This window comes from Canis lupus, chromosome 2, assembly GCF_003254725.2.
Source record: "Canis lupus dingo isolate Sandy chromosome 2, ASM325472v2, whole genome shotgun sequence".
NCBI lineage: Eukaryota > Metazoa > Chordata > Mammalia > Carnivora > Canidae > Canis > Canis lupus.
This window is the reverse complement of record NC_064244.1, coordinates 19,320,534-19,339,422: the sequence shown is the minus strand read 5'-3', so window position 1 is coordinate 19,339,422 and position 18,889 is coordinate 19,320,534. Positions and strand designations below refer to the sequence as shown.

Below are 18,889 nucleotides of genomic sequence, written 5' to 3'. Positions count from 1 at the left end.
TCTAAATTTCTGGGCTCACATCCCAGTTTCTGACCCATCCCATGAGAGACAGTTATTGCCATTAAGTGTTCCAAAATGTCTTTGGGTTTCAAGGCTCAACCTCTGCTCTGGACAACCATGCTGAGGAAACTTACAAAGAAACTTAGGTATCATCAAGCCACCCCAGGCCTATTACTACTGTGAAGTCATTGTGAAGTAAGAATACTAATTACATCCATTCATTCATTCATTCATTCATTCCACCAATGCATGTGATCCTCTAGCCACTCAACAAACATGTGCTGAGAATGTTAGGCTACATACCAAACATTAAAAACACATATGTGATTAACACACAGCTGATGTCATCAATGGGCTCACCTTCAGCAAAGGAAACAGGTAAATAGATAATACAAAACAATCTGGTAAGTTATGTCTGCAAGCTTCTAAATGAATGGTCTTGTTTATTAAAAAAATTTGATTTCCAAAATATTGATTGTGTTTGATAACAGTTTTAGACATTTTCTTGAAAGGTTAACTTAATACTTTTTACTATGAACTTGTTCATTATTTTATTCTTTCCCGTTCTCTCTTCTGGGTATTAAAAAAATTGTTTTTGGCTTATTATTTTTAAAAATATACCTTTAACAACCAATTTGTTATTTTTACATAATGTTTAAAAATAATCAAGTTGAAACATCAATGTCAGGCAGACTATAACACAGATGATGAAGGTCCATTTGAAGTATTTTATTTTTTCTTTTTTTTAAGATTGATTGATTGATTGATTGATTTTAGAGAGAGTGCACACACACATGAGAGAGACAGTTGGGGAGGGGGAAAAGGAGAGGGGCAATAGGGAAACTCAAGTAGACCCCCCACTGAGCACAGAGCCTGGTGCAGGCTCTGTCTCCCCACCCTGAGATCAAGACCTGAGCCAAAACCAAGAGTCAGATGCTAAACTGACTGAGCCACCCAGGAACTACTAAAATAATTTTAAAGAAAAATTGAGGTGATTCTAAAGAAATAAGATTCCAGGGAAACAATGAAAATGACCTCTTCAATAAATTGTACCTAAAACTCCAAATGATCATCCAATTTGGACACTTATGAGTTGAATTATGGTTCTGATTACTGCTCTATTGATATTGACATTGATGTTTAACTTTATTTTCTCCTTAGGGAGGAGTTAACATAAAGCAAAATTTTTAGTGTACTTAAATGTGAGAATTATTTGTTACCAGGGGACATAACTAACCCATTGTCTCAAAATATTAATTTTAAGCTTATTTTCTTCTTTATATAGTCTCTGAAAGAAATGCTGACAACAGATCGCCTAAATGAAATTTTATCCTTCAAACTATTCTTTCTTGAGTGTTTTATTTAGCAGGAGTTCATGAGGTTTGTGTTTTCTATAATTATAAGCCTAGAAGTGGGATGCACTAAGATTATTCTTAGGATACAGTCCATGGTGAATTATATATTGCTCCATGTACCATCTTTAGAACTCCACTGAAGAGTTCTGAATGGTTACCTTCTAGGGATATTTAGAAAACTTCCTTAGTTTGATGTCCAGTATCTATGCTACTACATATCTTCTTTGAATTACTACAGGGTTAAGTCTTGATATATCCATTTTAAGTTGAAAATATATTTAATTTGTTTAATCTACTGATCGTATAAACTTAGCTTACCTTAAGCAAACACTTACATGAGACTATAGTTGGGCAAAATCATCATACACAATTTTATAAAAACAGTATTGATTATCTCATATAATTTATTGAATATTATGCTGAAAGTGAAAACAGAATGGTTGTGGGCCAAAGAATGGTTTTAAGTGTATCAGTTGTTTGCTGTCATGATCATGTGGCTGACTGGGAGCTGAGGCTCAGTGGCCCTCTCCAGCATCATGACATTATCTCTAATCCTGGAAAAGCTCCAAATTCAAAATTCAAAGGTTTCCACTGAATATCACTTTCACACCATTGTAAAGTTGAAAAATTGTAAGTCAAGCCATCAAAAATTGGGGACCATCTATGTTTATTTATCCTATAATATACTCTTAAAATTTCAATACAACAGTACTAATATTGGTACTAATAATAAGATACTGAATGCACTTTGATTCCCTGATTCTTTAGCCTTCAAGTATATTCCATTACAAATATGCAGTCAAGATGTTAATAGAGGAAAATGGATTGCAGAATACTGGGAAACTCTTTGTTTTCTGGTAATCTAAAACCAGTTCTAAAAAACTAAACGGTAGTTCTAAACCAAAACAAAAATTTAATAATAACAGTCTCTGGAAAAAAAAATACAGTCAAAATACCATGTTTCAAAGTCGAGAAAATTTGTCAGTGTGTTATGTTATCAACTTTATGTTATTTGTATGCAGAGAATAATTTCTTTCAATTTATTTTTAGTATTTAAGGATTGTTTTCCTTTCCTTTTGATTTTATGTTGTTTTTAAGTCGGATAAGACATGTATATGATTCCAAAGCCATAATAATAAAACTAAGTATTTTCACAGAAGGGTCAATTCAAATCCTGTACTCTCCATTCTGTTCTCTTTCTCCCAATTTAGGACACCAATTTTATTAGTTTTTGCTTTTTTTCCAGTGATGTTTTTGAAAAATATAAGTAAAATGTATTCATATACAAATGTATTGATATTTCTCCAGTTGCTTAAATATGAACACTGTTTTCCACCTTGCTCTTTTACTTAATGATATATTTTAGAGATTGGACCATATCAATATGGAGAATCACATGCCTTCCTCTTTACAGTTGCAAATTACTCTAATTTGTGAATGTCCTATAGTTCATGTAACAAATCCTCTGTTTTTGAATATTTGGATTCTTACTAGTCTATTGCTTCTCTAAGTAATATCACAAAGAATATCCTTGTATATATGCCATTTTATGTTTTTGCTTGTGTATCTTTGTGATACCTTTCTTAAAACAGGATATTGAGCCAAAAAATAAATGCATAAGTAATTGAGCTGTACCCTTTTATTTTTTAAAATAGTCTTCTAGTCCTTATCCATATATATGGATATTTTAAGTAATTTCACTCAAATTTATGAGGATTTTTATGTTTATACTTAATATGAATGTTCATGTTTCTACATCTCTTCATAATTAATTTTCATTATTCTAAAATAGTTCATCATTGATGAATGTATCAACATCATTTTTATCTTCTATATCTTTCCTTCCTGCTTAAGGAATATTAGTTAAACTCAGTGTAAAACACACAAGGAGTTGTATTTCTGTGGATATATGTATGCATACATAAACATTTCTGTGTATCTCTCAGGACATGTAATTGCCTACATGTTTCCATTTTTCAACTTGCTCATGCAAAATTTGAAAAAATTATCCCTGGATTTCAGATAATAGCAGTTTATCTCAGATTATAGAGGTCAGATAGTGAAGAGGTAGACTTGATCCATGTGATATTTGGAGCATAAAGATTGACCATGACCAGGAATTCACTGATGAAATTAGAAATCACCTAAAGTCACTTTCCTTCACTTACTTTCCACTCTTTCCTTTTCACCTTGCTTGAGTGAATGTGCTATGGGTCAAAAGGAAGAATTGCTTCCTTGGACCTGATACACTTGACCCCTTGTCACTAGCCCTCAAAAGTCCAATACTTCTTCTTGTGCAGTTGACCCCTACTGATCCACATTTGTGTCAGGACTTTCTTTTTTCTCCTTCTAGTTTATCACTGTAACTGTGTTTAAATTAAAAAACAATTTATGAAAATGTACATTGAGTTGATTTGTCATCAGAATCTCTGTACAGTCTAGGAGATAAATTTTGCTACATTTTTGGTCTGTTTTTCTACTTCATATAGCAAAAATCCCAAAATTGAAAAAATGAACTGAGAACTATAAGTGAATATAAAAATTACTTTAGCTATCGACATATAGCTAAATTAAAAATTATTCTCTAAATGTTACTATGAACATTTGGGTGTTTTAAATTTTATATTTCTTAATCCAACTCAGAAGCATCATGAATTTTTATGGAAAAAATAGAAATACAACTTGGTAAAGCCTAATACAAATCACCCAGCTATTTATAAACACATGATTTACACAATGAATAAAGTCAGACATCATATTCCTTAGCTGTTTTTACATTAGAAACTTATTGTCATACAAAAATCTATAGCTTTTCTCTTAAAATATATATCATACAAAGAGAGAAGTAGAAATATTTTATTATAATTGCCAGCATCACACTTTAATGGTAAAATGATTCAAAAATTATTAACATTGTCACCAAAGCCAAGACAGATGTATTTGTTATAGATGAAGAAATCCATGAAAATTGTGTTAAAGTGGATGTGAGAGTCACTTAAGATTATTTACAATACAATTATCTAGGACATTTGAACTGAAAAGGAAACAAAAAGGACACAAATGGACAAAAAAATAAATGACAAAGAGAACTCCTTCTTTTTTTCCTTAAAGGGAGGCCAGTAAGGAAGGGAATCAGGAGCATTTAAAATGTAATAGAGTTGTGTGCAATTTTTTTCCAGGACCGAGAGCCACAGTGTTATCTGGTGAAAAATGAATATGAGACATTTATTGCTGCTGAGGGATTCCCTGGGCCGCCTGCGATAGGTCTGGACTGAGGCTTTGCTTGAAGGTTATGTGAAGACTTTGTCATTCAAAGTCAGCACCACTGACAAGCACTATCCTCAGTAGGGCTAGCCTGAGCTCCAATGGATAAACAAAGGGGCAAGATATATTAGAAAGTGCTTGGAATCCTTCTGCCTCCTCACAATTAGTCATTCAGATTTATGGTGTATGATTTTGACTCACTCTGGCCAGGGTCACTGATCTTGCTATAAAAAGGCTCATCATCAATAAATACACATTGATCACACGTATCAAAATATGCACAATCCCATGCAGGCATTACAAAAGAAAACCAGTCATTAAATTGTGGTCATACTCATTTTCGATCCCAAACAACCATTCTCCACTTTGATCAACCATCATTTTCAAGAGACCCAGTACTAAATAAATTTTTGGCTCTTTCTAAAAAGCAAATTCATTCTTACAGACCAGAGATTTACTGCTCTAGAGGATATTAAGAAAAAAATGTTCCACAGGTTTTGAAGGCAATCTTTAAAAAGAAATCCCAAAATGATTTTGAAATGCCAGCATCATTGCAATAAATGAAAGTTTTCCCAAGATGATAACTTTGAAATAGACAACCTTAATTTGGGATTTGCATGTATGCATTTGTAACTTCTGAAATCTTCATCAGAATATCAGTTGTTTTACCTGATAATGCCCCAACTACTGATTTGTGTCTACACTATGAAAAAGAAGATCACTCAGCCATTAATCTTCACCATTTCTAAATGGCTACTCTACTAGTTTGTCAGTCCAAAAACCTTACAGTTAACCCAGACTTCTTTTAATTTTTTATATCCCAGAACCAATCTAACAGGAAATCTCAACAAGGAAATGTAGCATTTTAGAAGTGTAAAGAAATCTACCCAGATACATTACAGGAGGTCCCTGACTTATGATGATTCAACTTAGGATTTTTTGGCTTTATGATGGTGTGAAAGCAGTCCACATTCAAATGAAACTGTACTGAGAATTTTGAATTCCGGTCTTTTCCTGGGTTAGTGATATATGATATGATACTCTCTCATGATACTGGAGAGTGACAACCACAGCCCCCAGTCAGTCATATGATCACAAGGGTAAACAACTGATACATGGACGACTATTCTGTACTCACATGTCATTTTGTTTTTTCACATTCAGTGCAGTATTCAATAACGTACATGAGATAATCAACACTTTATTATAAAATAGGCTTCGTGCTAGATGATTTGGCCCAACTGTAGGCAAATGTAAGCATTCTGATCACATTTAAGGTAGACCAGTCTAGGCTATGATGTTGGGTAGATTAGGTGTATTTAATACATTTTAGACTCACACAATTTTTGACTTATTATACATAATCACGTTATAAGTAGAGGAAGATCTATATATCTAAATTCTAGCTAAAAATTATTTTTTAAATGTACAATAGAGGTGATGGAAAGTTAAGCGATTCTTTGTTGATTAATAATGTTGAGAATATATGGATCCTCAGTGTTATGTTTGTCCTGAGGTAAGTGACTCTGCCCACTGGCCTAGAACCTGCATTTTGAAGGGTCATAGGAGTAGTGGAGAGGAGTCAAACAGACGCCTGCAATGATGGGAAGCTGGACTGGAGACCTGACCCAGAAAGTCTCCATATCCTGATATAGGAGGGATCTGGATGAAGGAAGAAAACAGAAATCATTTTTTAAGAATTTCCTACCACAAACTCACATTAGGACCTGGATGCATACTCTGTGTAGCAAAAGGGCAAGCAAAAAGTTTTTGTCACTCTTCATTTTTCACTGTAGGGTCATCCTCTTCTCTCTGATTACTTAGGCCTGAACACTTAGTTCTTATTTCTCTCTACACTTCCGGGTGCATATTCACTCATAAATACATGTCTCTCTCCTGCCTAAATTCCCAACTTAAATATCCGACTGCCACTAGGCATCTCCATTTGGATACCTAAGAGGATTTTCAAACTTAACAGTCTTTAACTAAATTTCTGATTTCCCACCATTCCCCACCAAATCTGCTCCACCTACATCTTCCGCATCTCAGTTGCTCAGACCCAAACCTTGGAATCATCTTTCACACTCCATACCCAATCTGTCAGGAAATTCTGTTGGATCTACTTTCAAGAAATATCTATTATCTGAGCAATTCTCACCACCCACTGCTAGTTCTCCTAGTATCTTGCTTGGGTTCTTGCGACAGTCTCCTGATATGTCCCTGCTTCTATCTTTGCTTCCCTGCAGTCTATTCTCAACATAGTAGCTGCTGTGATCCTCCTAAAATATAAGACCAATCACGTCATTTTCCTGCTCACACCTTACAATTGCTCCTGGCTTTCCTCAGAGTATAATCAAGTTCTTATAATCCCAAAGGTCCTACAGGACCCGGCCAAACTGTCTTTCTGATCTCATATCTCATGACTATTCTTCTCACTTACTCCTTCCAGGCACACTGTCATCCTTGATGTTTCTGGAACACATGATGGCCATACCCACAGTAGGACCTTTTGTCTTTTGGAAAGCTCTTAACTCAAATACCCTCATGTCTCACTGCCTTACTTTCATCCAGGCTTTCCTCTTATATCACCTTCCTCATGTCTGCTCCACTGACCACATTCTATTTGAAATTGCAACTCACCCCTTCCCTTGCTTTCCTGCTTCTTTTTCTCCCATGTGCTATTCCTTCCATGGCACATATCCTCTTCTAATATACTGTACATTATTACATTTATTTGTTTATCATCAGTGTTGCTATGTTAAAATGTAAGCTCAACAAGGACAGGGATCTTGACTGCTTCATTCAATAATTTCTCCAAAGTATCAGAATCATCCATAACACATAAGAAGTACTCAAAAAGATCTGATAAAGGAATTAAGTGAAGCTAGAAAAATCATGATGTCCAAATAAGAAATGGACAACAATGAAGAAAAAAATCACAGGTCACTCCTATTCACAAAAAATAGAGGTAAAAATTCCAATTGATAAAAATATATGTAAAATACACTGGAATTAAAATTTAAAGAAATAAGGGAATTTTTTAAAGATGTAAAATTCAAAAGAAGCCACAATCCAAATGCTCTAAAATATAAAAACTAAGTTTAGTGTAACGATGTAGAGTTTTATCAACACCAAAAATTTGATTAATTTTATTATTATAACAATACATGATTATCTCACAAAACAAGGAAAAAAGCACTTTGTAAGGTCAAAATTTTTAATGTCTTTTGGTAAATTAAGAATAGAATAAAATGTTTTCAATCTCCTAAAGGGCTATCACATTCAATGAAAAATTTTATAAGTATTTTCCTTAAAATTGAGAAATAAAACCAAGGAAGTCTGCTCTCACCATTTATGTGCATTATTTTCCAAAAGGGATTAGTGATCTAAGACAAGAAGAATAAATTGAAATGGTAAACATTAGAAAGAAAAGAAAAATGTCATTAATACCAGTCTGAAAAGCATGGACTTTCAATACATTGTACTGTGACAATTTCTCATCCATATGGAAAGAATTCAAGTGGATTCTTCCCTGATAACACATTCAGAAATAAATTCTAGATAGTTCCAAGATTTAACTGTTAAGCACAAAATGTTAAATTTTAAAAGAAGATATACATTGTCATAATTTGGGGAGTAGGAAATAATTTTTAAATAAGTTCCCAAAGGAAAAAAAAAAGCAAAGAAAAACGATGTTTTACTACATTCAAGATCAAAATTTCTAGTTATCAGAAAACATGATAGAGAAAATGGAGCAAAAAATAGGAAAGATAGGGCGCCTGAGTGGTTCAGTTGATTAAGTGTCTGCCTTTAGCTCAGATCATGAACCTGGGGTCCTGGGATCGAGTCCTCCATTGGGCTTTGTGTTCAGCATGGAGTCTGCTTGTCTCTTTCCCTTTGCCCCTCCCACCACCTGTTCTCTTTCTCTCAAATAAATGAATAAATAAAATCATTTTAAAAATGGGGAAGATACTTGCATCCCATATAACAATTAGTGACTATGCACCAGAAGATATTAAGAATATAAATTAACTACATAAAGATATTCAATCCAATAGAAACATGGAACAAAACCACCAACTGACTTTCTCTAGAAGAGGAAATAATAATGGTTACTGTATATATGAAAAATTGCTAAGCTGCATTAGATTAGTAAATTGCACATTAAAGCCACAAGAGGACTTTATATTCCAAATGGGGCGAGAAAAATTTAATAAACTAAGAATATTAAGTATTGGTGAAGATTTAGAACCAAAAACTGTTTAACATTGCTGAGTGTAGTATAAGTTGGTTTAACCTCTTTAACAATTTGGTATATCTAATGAAATTGTAACCTAGCAATTCTGTAGGTATATCCCCTAAGAAACTCTTGAACAGTTGCTCCAAGAGACACCCACTAGAATGATCATGTTAAATCATCAAGTTAGGAACTGTGAAAACATCTGAGATTTCATCCTGCTTCCAAGGTAACAAGTTAGCCAATCACTTTCATAGATACTGGCAGAAAGACACAGGGGTATCAAGGTTAGAAACTAAAGACAGTTTATTATTCACAGCAAAAGTCAGAGTAACATTGTAGCCCACAACTTCCACAGGATGATGTGGTCAGGGCCAGGTGTTGTTCAATCAATGAAAATGCGTTACAGAGAAGAAGCCTGAGATTAAGACTGATTCATGTAAGGGCTGCTGACAAACCTCCCCATCCTCCCTTCCAGAGAGTGACATTATCCTACCAGCCTGAAATATAAGCAATTCTCTCTGGGGAAAAGAGGAAGTCATCTCTGTCTTTATGATTCTGGAAAGTCTTTAGGGAGGTGGATGTCTCTATTTTTATTATTTGGGAACACAAGTTAGTTCCAGAGCAAGGCATTGTCCCCATGTTTCCAAGGCTGTTTGTTTATTCAAATATTCTTAAAATGGTAATACCGGAGCATATTGGCTGTTAGTGCCTAGAGGTTTAGCAATAACAGAGATTAATAGAGAATTATATCCTCCCAGTTCATAACAGCATGATTTATAATAGTACAACAAAGCAAAACAAAACAACAATGCTTAATGACAGAAACTTAGGTAGATATATTGTGAAATATCTAAAGAAATACTATGCAAAAGTTAAGTTGAAATCAACTATATCTTTTATCTACATGTATGAATCCTATGTTAAGAAGCAGAGAAATACACAAAAATGTATATTTATCTGAGTTCAGAAACAGGTAGGACCAGTAAAATAGTTTGATTTGTTGAACACATAGAAAATAAAATTATAAAGGAAAACAAGAGAATAGTTAACATGAAATGGTATTTAACTTTGAGAGGAAAGAAAGAGAATATGTTTAGGGATGGACACAGGATATTCCAAAGGTATTGGTAACATTTTATTTCTTGAGATGGATGATAGGTATTCTTTTTATTAATACCCTTTAAATTGTGTATAAAAAGTTATATACAGTCTTTCACATATGTGATATATTTGACAATTAAAAAAAAGTCAAAAATAGTTCAAAAACTAGATTAGAAATGGGATAGAGTAAAAGGAAAAGAAATCCCTTCTATATGGAAGAATTCCAGACCAATATTTACTATATTTACTATATACTGTTCAATTGAATTTTCTACTATGACTAAAATGTTTTATAATTCTGTGATGTTCTACAATGGTGCTTGGCAGCCAATAAACTGTTACACACTTAGAATGTGGCTAGTGCAACTGAGGAAATTAATTCTAATTTTTAATTTTTTTTATTTTTTAAAGATTTTATTTAGCTATTATCTACCATTTTGAATAGAGCAGATATAGATCACTGGACTAAAAAAAAAAAATCATGTTAGCCAAACATTGGTGACAATCTCCCTTTGAATTATCAAAGACTGAATCTCTTTATTTCTCTTTCTTTTAGAGCACAATTTACTTTATTTACTTTCCCCATAAATAATACTAAGACAAAGAGAAGAATACACTTTAATAATAATCAAATAATAAGAAGGGAGGGTGGTGAGAAAAAACATGAGTATAGGGTTTGAATTATTAAGTGCTGGGTTTTAAGCAAGAATGAACAATGACAGTTGCTTTTTGTTAAGATAACATAGTGTTCTTATGGTATAATAAGATACATGAGAGAGAGAGAGAGACAAAGCTAGGCAGAGGTATTCATAGAAATCATTCAACAAATATTTATTGAGTACCTCTGAAGATGATGATGAGGATAAGATACAGGCTCCCAGTTATGAAATGAGTAAGACAATAATAATTTCTTTTTAAAAACTTATTTTATTTTTAAATTATTATTATCATTATTATTATTTTTCTGAGTGAGAGTATGTGTGCACAGGTGGAGGGAAGGGCAGAGGAAGAGAGAGACAGAATCTTAAACAGGCTTCATGCCCAGTGCAGAGTCTGACTCAGGGTTCAATCTCACAACCCTGTGATCATGACCTGAGCTGAATCAAGATTTGGACACTTAACAGTCTAAGTCACCCAGGCACCCCAATAATAATTTGCAATATTTCTTATTTAGTGTTTAGCACCATTCGATGTGCTTTAAACTTGATGGCAACCTTTATTTTAGAGATGAGAAACTAAAGGATAAAGTAACTTTTCTAAGGCCATATACCCTCTGAGCTCCTATAGTCAACGGCTTAGAAGAGAAAATGGCATTTGAACAAGAGATAAAAAATGTGAACATTTTACAAGAAGGAAATGTTGGAGCTATGGAACTGCATAATAGAAAGACAACTTAAGAAGTGTTTTAGTTTTCTATTGCTATGCAACAAATTATCCGCAAATTTAGTGACTTACAACCATAACGGTTATTATCTCATAGTTTATGTGGTTTAGGAATTCAGGAACAGCTTGGTTGGCTGGTCTAGCTAGGTTCTATCATAAGAATGCAATCAATATGTCAATTGGAAAAAATATTTGCAAACCATGTATCTGATAATAACCAAAATATGTAAGGAATCCCACAATTCAGTAGCAAATAAACAAAAATCCCACCAAGTATCTGTTTAAAAAATGGACAGTGAACCTGAATAGACATTTTTCCAAGGGAAACATACAAATGGTTAATAGGTAATTGAAATGGTGCTCAATATCATAAATCATCATGGTAATGCAAATCAAAACACAATGTGATATCACCTTATACCTTTTAGGATGGTCATTATGAAAAAAACAAAACAAAATATATTGGTGAGGATGTGGAAAAAAAGAGAATCTGGTACATTCTTGGTGGGAATGTGAATTGGTGCAGTGCTATGAAAAAAAGTATCAAGTTTCCTCAAAAAAATACAAATAGAACTACCATATGATCCAGCAACCCCACTCTTGGATATGTGGTAAAAACAATTGAAATCAGGATCTTTTTTTTTTAAATTTTTTTTTTTTTTTATTTTTTTTATTTATTTATGATAGGCACACAGTGAGAGAGACAGGCAGAGACACAGGCAGAGGAAGAAGCAGGCTCCGTGCACCAGGAGCCCGACGTGGGATTCGATCCTGGGTCTCCAGGATCACGCCCTGGGCCAAAGGCAGGCGCTAAACCGCTGCGCCACCCAGGGATCCCTGAAATCAGGATCTTGAAGAAATACCTGCACTCATATTTTCATTGCAGCACTATTCACTACAACCATGACATGGAAACAATCTAAATGCCAGTTTACAGATGAAGGATAAAGAAAACGTGGGGAAAGAGTGACATCATCACTCTTATTCTATGGCGACATAGAATTCCTAATTCCTAATATAAGACTGAAACTACTCCTCAATCACAGACTCCAACACATACTGTGTTAGAAGGATAAGAGAAATGGATACATATTGATCACATTTCCTCTCCCTCAGGGAGGCATGGTATGGTACTGAGAAGTCTTCTCTAAGCTTATAGCTCCTCCAAGTAGGAAAAAGAGCTCAGTGTGAACATCTAGCTTCCCAGTGTTGTGGGTAGGTCCTTGGGAATACCCATGCTGGTCTTGACTCATGGGTACAAGGGAATGTGCAAGGCTTGACCACTGTTAATCTGATGATGGAGAGGCAGGGAAAGGCTTGCAACAACCAGCCCTTAGTAGTAGTACAGTGCTGAGTATACATGGTGGTCTTGTCTGACCGGGAAGTTTGGCCTGAGCATCTGGGAAGCTGCGTAGCCCAGCAACATTCAAATGAAGATACTGGGAGATAATACTGCATGTGAGCAGAGCAAAGCAGGTATCCCCATTCAGCCAGAGAACCTGGGGCATGTTTCCACTTCAGATAAGACTCTGAAGAGACTTGCTGGCCTCTGAGTCAGCTCTACCACCCAGCCTGGGCAGGGGAACTAATTAATAGCCTTGCTTATTGTGGAGGGTAGATTCTGGCTTGGCCTGAACAGGGAGCCTGAACTGAGCACATAAGAAGTGGCCTCTTGACCCAGCAGCATTTCAACAGAGAGCCCAGCTCACAGCTCTGTCTTTAGTGATAAGCTAATGACCACATCTGGCCAGAAAATTTGGTGCATAGGTCTTCCTTCTTAGCTCTGCAAACAAGAGTCTTGTTAGCCCTGAGACCTATTCTGAAGCCACCTCCCACTTCCCCACCTCAGACAGGGAAGGTAATCTGCTAACCAGAGCTCCTTGGAATCTTGGTAGCCCACTGTACAGCTCCAATTACAGGGTACTTGAGTGGGGAACCTGACCAGTGGCTCTGCCTTTGTAAGGCTAAAACTATGGCCTCATTTGCCCAGGGACCTTAGCTAGCAGGTGTTTCTGATTTGATTCTCAAATAAAGAGCTTTGCTTGTTCTGTAGCCCAACTGGGCAGAAAAGCTAAATTATAGCTCTGCCTAAAGCTGAATACAGCCTAAGATTGACCTGACCAGTAGTGTAACTACAGTTCTTGGGATTCTGTGTAACCTATCTTGCAACTCTGATTACCCAGGCACTTGAGTGGAGAACATGGCAAGAGCAAGAACAGTGGCTCATTAAACCAGGGAACTTGGTGCCTAGTTCTGCCTAATTTGATCCTCATGCAAGAGCCTTGCCGACCTTTGGGTATGTATAAGGTTCTTCCCAGAGAGGGAAACTAACTTATAAACCCTCCCACTGCTGAATATTGACCTCAGCCCACCTAACCAGGGGACCTAACAATAGCACACAGGGAGTTATATAGCCCATCCTATCATTCTGCTTACAGTAACACTTGAACAGAGAACTTAGCCTGGGGCTTTTCTCATCTACAGAGTAAAACTTTGGTGGCTTTGTTGGGTCTGGAAATTTAATGCATAGTCTAGCCTGATTTGACTCCCTGCCCCCAAATTAGCACTGCTGGCATTGGGGCCCACTCTGCCGCCCTGACAGGGCAGGGAAGCTAACTCATAACCCTGCCTATTGATTAGTATAGAACCCAGGGAAGACCATCTAGAAAATCTGACCATAGACACTAGGCAATCATGGATCCCAACCTACAGCCTTACTTTGGCAGGAAAACAAGTCAATAATCTTATCTAACTGTCCTCAGGCAGTGTGGCACACCTCCCCATTCACATCTCAAAGCCTAGACGGTATCCTTGCCCCCAAAATAGACCCCTCTAGCAGGCTTCACCTGTCCAAGGATGTTACTACTAACATGTCCAGAACATCAAAAGCAGAGCAGTGAGGAACTGTCTCTGCCAATATGAACCTATAAAATCTGGAAGAAGGAAACTTTACTTAAATGCACAGATACCAGCATAAGGAATCAAGAATTATGAAAAATCAGGTAAACATGACACTACCAAAGAAAACTAATAAAGCTCCAATAACTGATGCCAAAGAAATAGAGATCTACAAATGGTAAAACTAAGAATTCAGGATAATACTCCTAAAGAAGTTTCTTGAACTATAAGAATATGCAGACAAGTAAGCAAAATTAGAAAAATTATACATGGACAAAATGAGAGGTTCAAGGAAGAAATAAAAACCACAAAAACACACAAACAGAAATCTTAGAGCTGAAAAATACAATCACTGAATGAGGAATTCAATAGAGAGCACTGAAAACAGGCTTGAACATGCAGAAGAAAGTATTAGTAACCTAAAAGATAGGGCATTTGAAATTATCCAGGGAGAGGAACAAAAAAGAAAAAGGACAAAAATTTTAAAAATGAAAAAAGTAAAGATGTAGAATAACACCAAAAGAAGAAATGTCCACATTATGAGAATTCTAGGAGAAAAGAAAAGGGACACAACATATATTTAATGTAATAGCTAAAAACTTAATGAACTTGGGGAGGGAAATGGATATACAGATGGATCCATGAGGCCCAGAAAACCCCAAATAAGGTGAGGGCTACACCAAAACATTATAATTAAGCTGTCAGAAGTTAAAGAATTATGAAAGCAGCAAAATAAAATAGTCTAGTTACAGACAAGGGAATACCCCTCATAAGTCTATTTCTCAACAGAAATTTTTTAAGTAAGGAAGGAATTGTAGGATATATTTAAAATATTGGAAGGAAAAAAACTTTCTGTCAACCAAGATTTCTATACCAGGTGAAGTGGTTTCTCAGAAATGAAGGGGGAATAAAGACTTTTCAGAACAAATAAAAGCTGAGGGAGTTCACAGCCACTACACTTACCTAACAAAATATACTTGAGGGAGTTCTTTGAGTGGAAGTAAAAGAACACTAATCAGTATCATAAAAACACAAGAAATTAGTAAAAAAGTCATTGGTAATGGTAAATATACCGTCAAAGTTAGATTCTGCTATATAGCAGTGTATAATTCATTTTCAACTCTACTTTAAAAGTTAAAAAATAAATGTGGTAAAAACCATAACTATAATAATGTGTAATTGAATATACAAAAAATACATAATCTGTAACACTTATAATCTGAACTCCAAGAAGGAGGAGAAGTAAAAGTGTAAAGTGTAGGTATGCTATCAAAGATAAGATGTCATTAGGTTAAAATTGGGTGTTATAATTTGAATATATTTTTTTGTCAGCTTCATGGTAACTACGAGAGAAAAATGTATATTAACTACACAAAAGAATATAATAACTAAGTCAGAGCCTACTGATACCAAAAGCATCAGCCCCCCTCAATACATCTGAATGACAAACAAGAAACAAAGGATTTACCAAACAGCCATAGAACAACTAATAAAATGGCAATAGTTAAGTCTTATTCTAACAACAATTACTTTAAATCTTGACTAAATGGACAAAGAACAAAATAAAACAAAACAAAAACCCAAGATCCAGCAATATGCTACCTACAAGAGACTCAATTTAGTCTTAATGACACACATAGACTGAAAGGGAAAGGATGGAAAAAAATATGTCTTATAAGTGGTAACCAAAAATAAACAGAGGTAGCTTACTTGCATCACAAAAGATAGATTTAAAATGAAAAATGATAGAAGTGGAGAAGGTCATTATATAATGATAAAGAGGTCAATCTTTTAAGAAGATATAGCTATTATAAAATTTATGTACCCAACATTAGAGCAACTAAATATATAGTGAAAATTAACAAAGCTAAAAGGAAAAATAAATCGCAATATAATAATAGTTGGAGACTCTAAAACTCAGCTCAACAATGGATAGATCATCTAGGTGGAGAATCAATGACATAGCAAATTTGAACAACACTATAGACCAAATGGACCTAACAGCCATATACAAAACATTCTGACAACAGCAGAATGCACATTCCTCTCAAGCATACATGAAACACTTCCTAGGAGAGACCACATGTTAGGCCAGCAAACAAGTCTTGGCAATTTAAAAAAACCCTGAAATTATAATAAGTATCTTCTCTGACCACAATGGTATGAAACTAGAAATAAGTAACAGGAGAAAATGTTGGAAACTCAGATATACATGGAAATTAAGAAACATTCTCCTCAACAAGCAATAGATCAAAGAAGAAATTAAAGGGGAAATAAAGTATTTTGAGACAAAGGAAAATGGAAACACAGCATACCACAACTTATGGAAGGTAGAAAAAAGTAGTTATAAGAGGGAAGTCCAGGGGCACCTGGGTGGCACAGTCAGTTGAGTGTCCAACACTTGGTTTCAGCTCAGGTCATGATAACAGGGTTGCGAGTTTGAGCCCCATGTCAGGCTCCACACTCAGAGTGGAGTCTGATGAAGATTCTCTCTCTCTCCTTTACCCTCTGCCCCTCCAGCTTGTGCTCTCTCTCTCTGAAATAAATCTTTTAAAGAAAAAGAGAATTTTAAAAGGAGGAAGAGAAAGAAAGAAAGAAAAGCAAGAGAGAAGCAATCATTATTTACAAGGGAAGCACCATAAAGCTATCAGCTGATTTTTCAATAGATAACTTTTCAGGCAAGAAGGGAGGGGCATGATATAGTCAAAGAGCTGAAAAATAAAAACCTACAACCAAGAATATTCTATATGACAAAGTTACCATTCAGAATTGAAGAAGAGACAAAAAGTTTGTCGAACAAAACTTAAGGGAGTTCCTTACCACTAAACTGGCCTTGTAAGAAATGTTAAAGGTATTTCTTAAAAAAAAAAAAAAAAAAAAAAAAAAGCTATTTATTATTATTATTTATTTATTATTTATTATTTAAGACAGAGAAGAAGAGCAGAGGGAAAAGGAGGGGACAAGCAGACTCTGCACTGAGCATGGAGACCAAGGCAGGGCTCGATCTTACAACCCTGAGATCATGATCTGAGCTGAATCCAAGAGTTAGACACTCAAATGTTTGAGCCACGTAGGCACCCCTAAAGATACTTCTTTAAGTGGCAAAGAAAAGGCCATAATTAGAAATAAGAAAATTATAAAATATAAAATATGACATCATATACATAAAACATGGGAAGGGAGAAGTTCTTCTAAAATCTGTTAAAATTTAAGTGACCAACAACTTAATATAGACTGCTATATACTTAGGATGCTATAGGTGGTACCTGTTGATAACCTATAAATTTTGCATTGTTGAACTATCCTCCCATTCCAGGGATAAATCCTATTTGATTGTAGCGAATGATACTTTTAATGTGCTGAGGAATTCAGTTTGTTAGTAGTTTCTAAGAATTTTTCATATCTATCTATGTATCTATCACCTTTATTATTAATTATTATTATTACTATTATTATTATTATCTCGTGGCTAATAGCCTGTAGTTTTCTTTTCTTGTGGTATCCTTTTCTCACTATTGTAATAGAGTAATACTGCCCTTATGAAATGAGTTTCAGAGTGTTCTTTCTGATTTTTTCTGGGGGAATTGAAAAGGATTGGGAGTCTTTCTTTCCTTCTTTCCTTCTCTCTCTTTTATTTATTTCTTTCTCTCTCTTCCTCTCTCTTCTTCTCTTCTTTCTTTCTTTTCTTTTCTTCTTATTCCTTAATTCCTTCCTTCCGTCCTTCCTTCCTTCCTTTCTTCTTCTTCTCTTCTTCTTCTTCTTTTTCTTTTATGCTCGTTCTTTCTGTCTATTTCTTCCTTTCTTTCTTTCTTTCTTTTTTTCTTTTCTTCTTTCTTTCTTTTCTTCTTCTTTCTTTCTTTTCTTTCTTTCTTCTTTTCTTTCTTTCTCCTTTCTTCCTTCTTTCTCATTCCTTTCTTTCTTCTTTTCTTTCTTTCTTCTTTCTTATCTTCCTTTCTTCTTCTTTCTTCTTTTCTTTTTTTCTTTTCTTTTCTTTTCTTTTCTTTTCTTTTCTTTTCTTTTCTTTTCTTTCTTTTCTTTTCTTTCTTCTGAGAGACAGAGTGCATGAGTGAGGTCCGGGAGGGGCAAAGGGAGAGGAGAGAATCCAAGCAAGCTCCACACCCAGCACAGAGCCAAAGTCAGGGCTCAGTCTTAGGACTCTGAGATCATGATCTGAGCCAAAATAAAAAATTGGACTCTTAACCAACTGAGCCACTCAGGTGCCCCTAATTCTTCTTTAAATGTTTTGTAAAATTCACTAATAAAGACATCTGGTCCTGGGCTTTTTCTTTATTGCAGGTTCAATTTCCTTACTAGTAATTGAACTATTTAGATATTCTATTTCTGATTCATTCTTGCTAGTTTATATATTTACAAGGATTTTTCTATTTCTTCTAGGTTGTCCAGTTGCTGGCATGCTGTTCACAGTAGGTTCTTAAAATCTTTCATAGTTTTGGGGTACTGGTAGTAATGAATCCTCTTTTACTTAAAATTTGGTTGATTTGGATCTTCTGTTTTTTTTTTTCATTGATTGGTTTAGCTAGAGGCTCATCAGTTTTATACTTTTCAAAGATAAATTCATAGTTTTATTAATTCATAAGTCCATAGTTTTATTAATTCTTTCTATTCTTTTCCTGCTCTGTATTTCATT

General features: G+C 34.9%; 1 long non-coding RNA gene across 2 annotated transcripts in view; it reads left to right on the top strand.

The window, feature by feature from the left end:
• The first annotated feature begins 244 nt into the window (after window positions 1-244).
• Window positions 245-18,889, top strand: part of LOC112659081 (uncharacterized) — a 46,800-nt gene continuing 28,155 nt past the window's right edge. Inside the window, exons 1-3 of one of the 2 annotated variants that reach the window (XR_003136160.3) lie at window positions 245-378; window positions 13,527-13,639; window positions 18,637-18,665. This is a non-coding gene — a long non-coding RNA (uncharacterized LOC112659081). The remainder of the gene's footprint in view (window positions 379-13,526; window positions 13,640-18,636; window positions 18,666-18,889) is intronic. The other variant, XR_003136159.3, reaches the window with a different exon arrangement.